The sequence below is a fragment of the Platichthys flesus genome, chromosome 15, assembly GCF_949316205.1.
Source record: "Platichthys flesus chromosome 15, fPlaFle2.1, whole genome shotgun sequence".
NCBI classification, from domain to species: domain Eukaryota; kingdom Metazoa; phylum Chordata; class Actinopteri; order Pleuronectiformes; family Pleuronectidae; genus Platichthys; species Platichthys flesus.
Genome location: NC_084959.1, coordinates 24,166,329 through 24,176,916, shown reverse-complemented (window position 1 = coordinate 24,176,916; position 10,588 = coordinate 24,166,329). Strand labels below are relative to the sequence as shown.

The following is a 10,588-nucleotide window of genomic DNA, read 5'->3' as shown; positions in this document are numbered from 1 at the left end:
CAATCTCCGTGCTGGATCTTAGAGGGAGACTTTAGCTGGCTTCATCTTGGCTCAAAGGCCACGCTTTTACGACCCATTGTGTGTGGATCCTACGACATGGTTAGTTCTGTAGGGACTCTTGCCCAACATTTCACTATTTTGTGAGATTGTGACATGGGACCTTGCATGCTTCTTTATGGTATTTTGGTCTAAGAAAAACACCTGTTAGGTCAGATTTAGTTTTTCTTACTAATAAAACGGTAAAATCTCGTTTTTTCAAGGTTTTGGCCCTACTCAGTGGCGCCCCCCATAGTTTGGCATTGGGCTATGTTAGGGGAGTTCAAGACCTTTCCAAAACAGTTCATACCATGTCTGTTGCATATTTAGTTTCCATCCTGTAAGCCATCAAAGCTGACTCAGATGCAAGGTTCAAAGCTCACCCCTTAGGAGCAGGAGCCATCCACAATTTTCCCACTGACATAATGTTACTACAGAGGCCAAGACCTTTACAACGATGTCTTTGCTTTTGTTCTACAACAAAGTTTACATTTCATCTTTGTCATCTTGCTCCAAACTCTGGGGTGTACATTCTCAGACCCCATTGAGGTCCAAGCTGGATCAAATCGGTTTAAGATGTATTTAATGGCCAGATATGGTCAAAATATGTGTATTTGCTTTATACACAATCATATGTTTCACTTTTGGACCAACTTAGACACCTTTATTCATTAACAAACCAATTTCTCACACCCCAGTTTCAGACTGTTACCCTCCTCACCTCTGGGAGGCGCTACAGGGTCCTCCGTTCCCGGACCAGCAGGTTCAGGAACAGGTTCTTCCTGTGGCTGTCACCCTGCTGAATCACCATGTTGCAGAGTTCATATGTATTTTTTTTATATTAACTTGATATGACCAACCATCCCTCGGCTGACAGAGAGGTCATATATGGCCAAGATTAAAGTGTGTAATAGTTCAATTAGAAATATGAGGAAAAAGTCAATGTTGCACACATATTGTTGAAAATTACTGTAGCATGACCTCTATTAAATAGCTTGGTAGACCTTTTCCGTACAAGAACATGCTGTGCTGGAGATGGGAGTTGCGATACAATTGCCTTCTGTGAGGTGCAGATGTTTAACCCATTTTAAGTCAGAAAACACAGTTTTTAAATAACATTTTATTTAAAAACAGTAAAATAGAACAAGAAACAGTAAATGTAACATTAACACAATATACAATAACATCTAAAATAACAAATTACACGTCAAACAAGCAGAAATATAAGCTGCATCCTCCTCTGTCCGGATTATTCCAGCTCTGTTTTAGGGACCCAGGAATCTTTCCACCTCAAATTGCTACAACAAAAAGGGAAAGAGAAAATATGTTTAGTGTAAATGGATCTTTAATCACTATGGGCATATAAATGCACAGGAACATGTAAACAGAGAACCAATGGAGGTAAATATGGTATGGTATGGTATTGTAAATAGTTAAATAGTTATTGTAAATAGATTTAGATTGACTTGAATCCAACATCATAACAGAGCTACCTTCTATGGAGTAAAATAAAAATTCAGAACTTGTGATGGTGCATCACGATGTGGCATCAGATATGAAGCATTATACATACCATTTGGGGCATGGCAGCCACCTCACATTCACCTCCTTTACCCCCTGAAAACAATTAGTGGTCATAAAGAATACAAATTTAAATCATTAACGATGAAAAAATCATGTGTATATGAAGCAGTTAATATGCATATTTCACTACAATATGAAAATTGACAGTAGAAGTCCTGAAAGGATCTTCCTGCAAAGGTCAGTCAGATGTCAAATATAAAGTACCATCTTAGTAATCTGTGTAAACTGAATATTTTATGTATTTCACAAAACTAGTGGTGAGTAAGAAATCACCTGGATAATTGCACACAGGGCATTCTTATCTGCATGTATACTGTTGAAATCCAAATCAAACTATCTTTTAAGTCAGCATCCCCTACTGCATAAAAAATACTCGTCCCCTACGAGTATTCTTTTTCTCCTTCTTCTCATTCTTCTTCTTCTTCTTCTAATCGACCGAGCAAGAACAGGCTCGAGTACGCGACAACGGCAAGGCCCTCGTTGCGAGCCTTGCCGTTTCAGAGACCCAGGACCCGAAAAGACTCCCCAACGCGGGCATCCCGGGGGTCCTAGGTCACACCGGCGCGCAACTTGGAGCGTGGCGTGCTGAGATTACACCAGACCTACGTCTTTGCATGTGTCATTCAGCTATAAGAGAAATGATAAAAATGTGTTTCTTTTTTTTATTATTACTGCGAAGGAGTGGTTGTCGCGGCGGCGGCCGCAGCCTCCGTGGCAGCCCCGCTCGCCGCGAGCAAGAGGAAGAGGTGTCAGATATGCCCCAGGAACAAGGACTGTAAAACTCCCACAAAGTGCTGTGGGAGTGACAAATACATCTGCAAGGGCTGTTCCCTTATCTATTGCCCTTCTTGCGCGTGCTGATGTGTGGTGGGCTGTTTGTGAACGTGTGCATCTGTGTGTGTGCGTTTGTGTGTTTCAATACCCAAACGCTCACAGCCAACAGCATGGGGAAGGAGGGACAACACAAGGGATAAGGGAAATAATAAAAATGAATTTCTTTTTTATTATTACTGCTCAAGAGTCTTCTTTTTCTCCTCCTTCTCCTTCTCCTTCTCCTTCACCTCCTTCTCATCACCGATCAAGAACAGGCTCGAGTACACGACACTGGAAGCCGGGCCGGTCCAGCGTCGCGAGTCTAAGGGTCACAGGGAAACCCAACCGACAAGCGACCGGCCTCATGTCACACCGGCCCTACGTCTTTGCGTGTGTCTTGCAGCTATAAGAAAAATAATAGAAATGTGTTTCTTTTTTGTTATACTGCGCAAGAGTAGTTGTCGTGGCGGCGGCGGCGGCGGCGGCGGCCGCAGCCTCCGTGGCAACCCCGCTCGCCGCGAGCAAGAGGAAGAGGTGTCAGATATGCCCCAGGAACAAGGACTGTAAAACTCACACAAAGTGCCGCGGGTGTGACAAATACATCTGCAAGGTCTGTTCCCTTTTCTATAGCCCCTCTTGCGCGTGCTGATGTGTGGTGGGCTGTGCGTGTGAACGTGTGCATCTGTGTATGTGCGTTTGTGTGTTCAGTACCCAAACGCTCACAGCCAACAGCATGGGGAATGAGGGACAACACGAGGGATAAGGGAAATAATAAAAATGAATTTCTTTTTCTCCTCCTTCTCCTTCTCCTTCTCCTCCTTCTCATCACCGAGCAAGAATAGGCTCGAGTACACGACACAGACAGCCGGGCCGGACCAACGTCGCAAGTCTAAGGGTCACAGGGAACCTGACCGCTGCTGGCGGCGGCAGCAGCCTCCGTGGCAGCCCCGTTCTCCGCGAGCAAGAGGAAGAGGTGTCTGATATGCCCCAGGAACAAGGACTGTAAAACTCACAAAAAGTGCTGCGGGTGTGACAAATACATTTGCAAGGGCTGTTCCCTTTTCCATTGCCCTTCTTGCGCCTGCTGATGTGTGGTGGGCTGTGCGTGTGCACGTGTGCATCTGTGTGTGTGTGTGCGTTTGTGTGTTCAGTACCAAAACGCTCACAGCCAACAGCATGGGGAAGGAGGCACAACACGAGGGATGAGGGAAATAATAAAAATGTCTTTTTTATTATTATTACTGCACGAGTCTTTTTTTTCTCCTCCTTCTCCTTCTCCTTCTCCTTCTCCTTCTCCTTCTTCTACTTCTTCTTCTTCTCATCACCGAGCAAGAACAGGCTCTAGGACGCGGCCCTGGCAGCCGGGTCGGTCCAGCGTCGCGAGTTTGAGGGTCACAGACCCTGACCGACAAGCGACAGGGCCCACGACACACCGGCCCTACATCTTTGCATGTGTCGTTCAGCAATAAGAGAAATGATAAAAAAAAGGTTTCTTTTTTATTATTATTACAGCACAAGAGTCTTCTTTTCTTCTCCTTCTCCTTCTCCTCCTCCTCCTTCTTCTTCTTCTCATCACCGAGCAAGAACAAGCTCGAGGACACGTCGCGGGGAGCCGTCCCTGTGACCTTGAGACTCGCAAAGCCGTGCCTCTTTGGCTCTCCGCATCGTGTCCTCAGCCCTGATGTTGCTCAGTGACGTAGGACCCCTGGGATGCCTGCGTTGGGGAGTCTCTTCGGTCTGGGTCTCTGAAACCCGAAGGCTCGTGCCGAGAGGCTTGCGCGGCTGATCGCGTTGAGGGCTGTGTCTCCCATCGGCGTCCCTGTGACCCTGAGACTTGCGAAGCCGGGCCTGTTCGGCTTCCCGCATTGTGTACTCGAGCCTGTTCTTGCTCGGTGATGAGAAGAAGAAGAAGAAGAAGAAGAAGAAGAAGAAGAAGAAGAAGAAGAAGAAGAAGAATGAAGAGATGGAGAAAAAGAAGACTTGTGCAGTAATAATAATAAAAAATAAACTAATTTGTATTATTTCTCTTATAGCTGAATGACACATGCAAAGACATAGGGCCGGTGTAATCTCAGCATGCCAGGCTCCAAGTTGCGCGCGGGTGTGACCCATGGGATGCCTGCGTTTGGGAGTCTCTTCCGCCTGGGTCTCTGAAACCCGAAGGCTCGCGCCGAGAGGCTTGCGTGGCTGATCGCGTTGAGGGCCGTCTCTCCCATCGGCGTCCCTGTGACCCTGAGACTTGCGAAGCCGTGCCTGTCCGGCTTCCCTCGTCGTGTACTCGAGCCTGTTCTTGCTCAGTGATGAGAAGAAGAAGATGAAGAATGAGGAGAAGGAGAAGAAAAGAAGACTCGCAAAGCCGTGCCTGTACGGCTCCCCTTGTCGTGTACTCAAGCCTGTTCTTGCTCGGTGATGAGAAGAAGAAGATGAAGAATGAGGAGAAGGTGAAAAAGAAGACTCGCTTAGCCGTGCCTGTCCGGCTCCCCTTGACGTGTACTTGAGCCTGTTCTTGCTCTGTGATGAGAAGAAGAAGATGAAAAAATTAGGAGAAGGAGAAAAAGAAGAGTTGTGCAGTAATAATAATAAAATAGAAACAAATTAGTATTATTTCTCTCATAGCTGAACGACACATGCAAAGACATGGGGTCGGTGTAATCTCAGCACCCCAGGCTCCAAGTTGCGTGCCGGTGTGACCTAGGACCCAAGGGTTGCCCGCGTTGGCGAGTCTCTACGGGCTGGGTGTCTGAAACCCGAAGGCTCGCTACAAGGGCCTTGCGCGGTTGCTCACGTTGAGGGCTGTGTACACGACGAGGGGAGCCGGAGAGGCACGGCTTCGCGAGTCTCAGGGTCGCAGGGAAGTTGATGGGTTTCACTTGCGTGGTTGCTCGCGTTGAGGGCTGAGTACACGACGAGGGGAGCCGGACAGGCACGGCTTCGCAGGTCTCAGGGTCATAGGGACGACGATGGGTTTCGCTTGCGTGGTTGCTCGCGTTGAGGGCTGAGTACACGACGAGGGGAGCCTGACAGGCACGGCTTCGCGAGTCTCAGGCTCACAGGGACGCCGATGGGTTTCGCTTGCGTGGTTGCTCGCGTTGAGGGCTGTGTACACGACGAGGGGAGCCGGACAGACACGGCTTTGCAAGTCTCAGGGTCACAGGGACGCCGATGGGAGAGACATCCATGTGACCCTGATACACGTGTCCTCGTGCCTGTTCTTGCTCGGTGATGAGAAAAAGAATATGAAGAATGAGGAGAAGGCGAAAAAGAAGACTCGCTTAGCAGTGCCTGTCCAGCTCCCCTTGTCGTGTACTCGAGCCTGTTCTTGCTCGGTGATGAGAAGAAGAAGATGAAGAATGAGGAGAAGGAGAAAAAGAAGACTTGAGCAGTAATAATAATAAAATAGAAACAAATTTGTATTATTTCTCTCACAGCTGAACGACACATGCAAAGACGTAGGGTCGGTGTAATCTCTGCACCCAGGCTCCAAGTTGCGTGCCTGTGTGACCTAGGACCCATGGGATGCCCGCGTTGGCGAGTCTCTACGGGCTGGGTGTCTGAAACCCAGGGGCCCGCGCCGAGAGGCTTGCTTGGTTGCTGGCATTGAGGGCTGAGTACACGACGAGGGGAGCCGGACAGGCACGGCTTCGCGAGTCTCAGGGTCACAGGGACGGCGATGGGAGAAACATCCCTGTGACCCTGAGACACGCGGAGCCGAGCCTGTTTGGCTCCCAGCGTCGTGTCCTCGAGCCTGATGTTACTCAATGATCGTTGAAAAAATAAAATTATGATGCAGTGGCAAAGCGCTTGACTTATTTTTGTAATGTCCGCACTTCACGCTCCAAGTCAGCCGCTTGCGTTGAGAGCTGTCTCTCCCATCGGTGTCCCTGTGACCCTGAGACTCACAAAGCCGTGCCTGTGCAGCTCCCCTCTTGTCGTGTACTCGAGCCTGTTCTTGCTCAGTGATGAGGAATACAAGATGAAGAATGAGGAGAAGGAGAAAAAGAAGACTTGTGCAGTAATAAAAATAAAATAGAAACAAATTTGTATTATTTCTCTCACAGCTGAACGACACATGCAAAGACGTAGGGTCAGAGTAATCTCAGCACCCAGGCTCCAAGTTGCGTGCCTGTGTGACCTAGGACCCATGGGATGCCCACGTTGTCGAGTCTCTACGGGCTGGGTGTCTGAAACCCAGGGGCCCGCGCCGAGAGGCTTGCTTGGTTGCTGGCATTGAGGGCTGAGTACACGACGAGGGGAGCCAGACAGGCACGGCTTCGCGAGTCTCAGGGTCACAGGGACGGCGATGGGAGAAACATCCCTGTGACCCTGAGAAAAGTGGAGCCGAGCCTGTTTGGCTCCCCGCGTCATGTCCTCGAGCCTGTTCTTGCTCGGTGATGAGAAAAAGAAGATGAAGAATGAGGAGAAGGCGAAAAAGAAGACTCGCTTAGCCGTGCCTGTGCGGCTCCCCTTGTCGTGTACTCGAGCCTGTTCTTGCTCGGTGATGAGAAAAAGAAGATGAAAAATGAGGAGAAGGCGAAAAAGAAGACTCGCGAAGCCGTGCCTGTGCGGCTCCCCTTGTTGTGTACTCAAGCCTGTTCTTGCTTGGTGATGAGAAGAAGTAGAAGTAGAAGGAGGAGAAGGAGAAAAAGAAGACTTGTGCAGTAATAATAATGAAATTGAAACAAATGTGTATTATTTCTCTTACAGCTGAACGACACGTGCAAAGACGTAGGGTCGGTGTAATCTCAGCACCCCAGGCTCCAAGTTGCGTGCCGGTGTGACCTAGGACCCATGGGATGCCCGCGTTGGCAAGTCTCTACGGGTCCTGGGTCTCTGAAACCCAAGCGCCGAGAGGCTTGCTTGGTTGCTCGCGTTGAGGGCTGAGTACACGACGAGGGGAGCCAGACAGGCACGGCTTCACGAGTCTCAGGGTCACAGGGACACCGATGGGAGGGACATCCCTGTGACCCCTGAGACACGTGGAGCCGTGCCTGTGCGGCTCCCCTTGTCGTGTACTCGAGCCTGTTATAGCTCGGTGATGAAAAAAAGAAGATGAAAAATGAGGAGAAGGAGAAAAAGAAGACTCGCGAAGCCGTGCCTGTGCGGCTCCCCTTGACGTGTACTCGAGCCTGTTCTTGCTCGGTGATGAAAAAAAGAAGATGAAAAATGAGGAGAAGGCGAAAAATAAGACTCGCGAAGCCGTGCCTGTGCGGCTCCCCTTGTCGTGTACTCGAGCCTGTTCTAGCTCGGTGATGAAAAAAAGAAGATGAAAAATGAGGAGAAGGCGAAAAATAAGACTCGCGAAGCCGTGCCTGTGCGGCTCCCCTTGTCGTGTACTCGAGCCTGTTCTTGCTCGGTGATGAGAAAAAGAAGATGAAGAATGAGGGGAAGGCGAAAAAGAAGACTTGCGAGGCCGTGCCTGTGCGGCTCCCTTTGTCGTGTACTCGAGCCTGTTCTTGCTTGGTGATGAGAAGAAGAAGAAGTAGAAGGAGGAGAAGGAGAAAAAGAAGACTCGTGCAGTAATAATAATGAAATAAAAACAATGTGTATTATTTCTCTTACAGCTGAACGACACGTTCAAAGACGTAGGGTCGGTGTAATCTCAGCACTCCAGGCTCCAAGTTGCGTGCCGGTGTGACCTCGGACCCATGGGATGCCCGCGTTGGCGAGTCTCTACGGGCTGGGTGTCTGAAACCCAGGGGCCCGCGCCGAGAGGCTTGCTTGGTTGCTGGCGTTGAGGGCTGAGTACACGACGAGGGGGAGCCGGACAGGCACGGCTTCGCGAGTCTCAGCGTCACAGAGACGGCGATGGGAGAAACATCCCTGTGACCCTGAGACACGTGGAGCCGAGCCTGATTGGCTCCCCGCGTCGTGTCCTCGATCCTGTTCTTGCTCGGTTTTGAGAAAAAGAAGATGAAGAATGAGGAGAAGGCGAAAAAGAAGACTCGCTTAGCCGTGCCTGTCCGGCTCCTCTTGTCTTGTACTCGAGCCTGTTCTTGCTCGGTGATGAGAAAAAGAAGATGAAGAATGAGGAGAAGGCGAAAAAAAAGACTCGCTTAGCCGTGCCGGGCTCCCCTTGTCGTGCCTGTTCTTGCTCGGTGATGAGAAGAAGAAGAAGAAGAAGAAGAAGGAGAAGGAGGAGCAGGAGAAGAAAATAAGACTCTGCGAGACTCTCTGCGAGCCTTGTGTCCCAGAGAGTCTTCTTCATCCAGGCACGGACAAAGCACACGGATTACAGATTACAAAACTCAAACCAGCAGTGCTGATGTAGTGTCTGCATGTCTCCCAGAGGACGACGGCCAGGAAGCGACTCTTCTTCCTCCGCAGGCTGCCGAGGCTCCACGTGGACTCCAGGATTCTCCAGGCAACTTACACTTACAGGTGCACCACAGAGAGCATCCAGACTGGCTGCATCACCGACCGGTGCGGCAGTTGCACCGCCCTGAGCCGTAAGGCTCAACAGGGGGTGATGAAGTCCGCCCAGCACATCACCCCCTGTACGGTGCCACCATCCATAGAGGACTTCTAGAGACACACCCCTTTCACCCCAGCCGTAGACATTTTTGCTTGCTGCCATCTGGCCGACGGTACCGCAGCATCAGGGCCCGCACCACCAGGCTCAGAGACATTTTCATTCCCCAGGCGATGAGATTTTTAAACTCCTCTGAACTGCAATGACTCCCGAAAAACCAGCACCGTGACATATTTGCATATTTGCATCATCGCACAAACTTACCACTATTGATGTTTTATTTTCTCTTCAGCTGTTAACAATATATATTTTATATATATATATATATATATATATATACTTTATTTTCTATTTTAAATTTTGATATTCTATTTCATTCTATTTCAAAATATTTCTATTTTATATTTTAGGTTGTAATTACGTGAGCATTGCTAGAAGAGAGCCTGTGACTCAAGCATTTCACTGCCAGCGACTGCGACAATGTGATTGTTGTACATTTGACAATACAAAATGTCGAACGTTGAATGTTGAATCTTGAAGAGACTCCCCGACGCGGGCATTCCAAAGGCCCTAGGTCACACCGGCGCGCAACTTGGAGCGTGGTCTTTGCATGTGTCGTGCAGCTATAAGAGAAATAATGAAAATGAATTTCTTAAAAACATTACTTGAAAAAATGGCCAATGTCAAGTGTAGCATTGATAAAAACACACACGCTATGTATCATCTTTTCAACCTAACCCATAAACTGCTGGAGGACCTGCCTTTCTTTTGGTGCAGGTACATCCTTATGAGTTCCTTATGAGTTATGGGGACCCCGACTTACAAGCGACCGGCATCATGTCACACCGGCCTACGTCTTTACATGTGTCGTGCAGCTGTTGGAGAAATAATTAAAATTTGCTTCTTTTTTTTATTATTACTGCCCACGAGTCTTCTTCTTCTTCTTCTTCTTCTTCTTCTTCTTCTTCTTAGATAGATAGATGTGTACTTTATTAATCCCATGGGAAATTCATATCATCCAGTAGCTTGTACACTGAACACATCACTGACATACATACATATATCACATACGGAGAACATATTTAAAGATACAGGAATGGAATGCAATGATGTGATTGTGTCAGTGCCCAGTAGGAAAGTGTTCTCATGCTGCTGGAGTGGATAGTACAATAAAATATAAACTGTATATATATAAAAACAGCAGAATAATATATATATATATATATATATATATATATATATATATATATATATATAGTAGGAAAGTGTTCTCATGCTGCTGGAGTGGATAGTACAATAAAATATAAACTGTATATATATAAAAACAGCAGAATAATATATATATATATATATATATATATATATATATATGTATATATATATATATATATAATTATCTAAATATATTTTGAATATGTAGTGGTAAAGGCTTTGCATGTGGCCTGTATAGCCAGTAAAGGGATGGAAAGTGGGTTGGTATATAATAATGAGATGAGATGAGCAGAGAAGAGTAGAGAAGGGCAGGGCAGACTGAGGTAAACTCATAATTAAAATTTGCTTCTTTTTTTTATTATTACTGCCCACGAGTCTTCTTCTTCTTCTTCTTCTTCTTCTTCTTCTTCTTCTTCTTCTTAGATAGATAGATGTGTACTTTATTAATCCCATGGGAAATTCATATCATCCAGT

The 10,588-nt window shown here is 47.5% G+C and overlaps 1 long non-coding RNA gene across 1 annotated transcript; it reads right to left on the bottom strand.

Annotated features, from left to right (window-relative positions):
* Positions 1–1,141: 1,141 nt before the first annotated feature.
* LOC133969743 (uncharacterized) lies at positions 1,142–2,645 on the bottom strand. Its single transcript, XR_009924238.1, has 2 exons — positions 1,610–2,645; positions 1,142–1,334 (listed from the first exon to the last, which is right to left on the bottom strand). It is a non-coding gene; the product is annotated as an uncharacterized LOC133969743 (long non-coding RNA).
* Between the last annotated feature and the right edge of the window lie 7,943 nt (positions 2,646–10,588).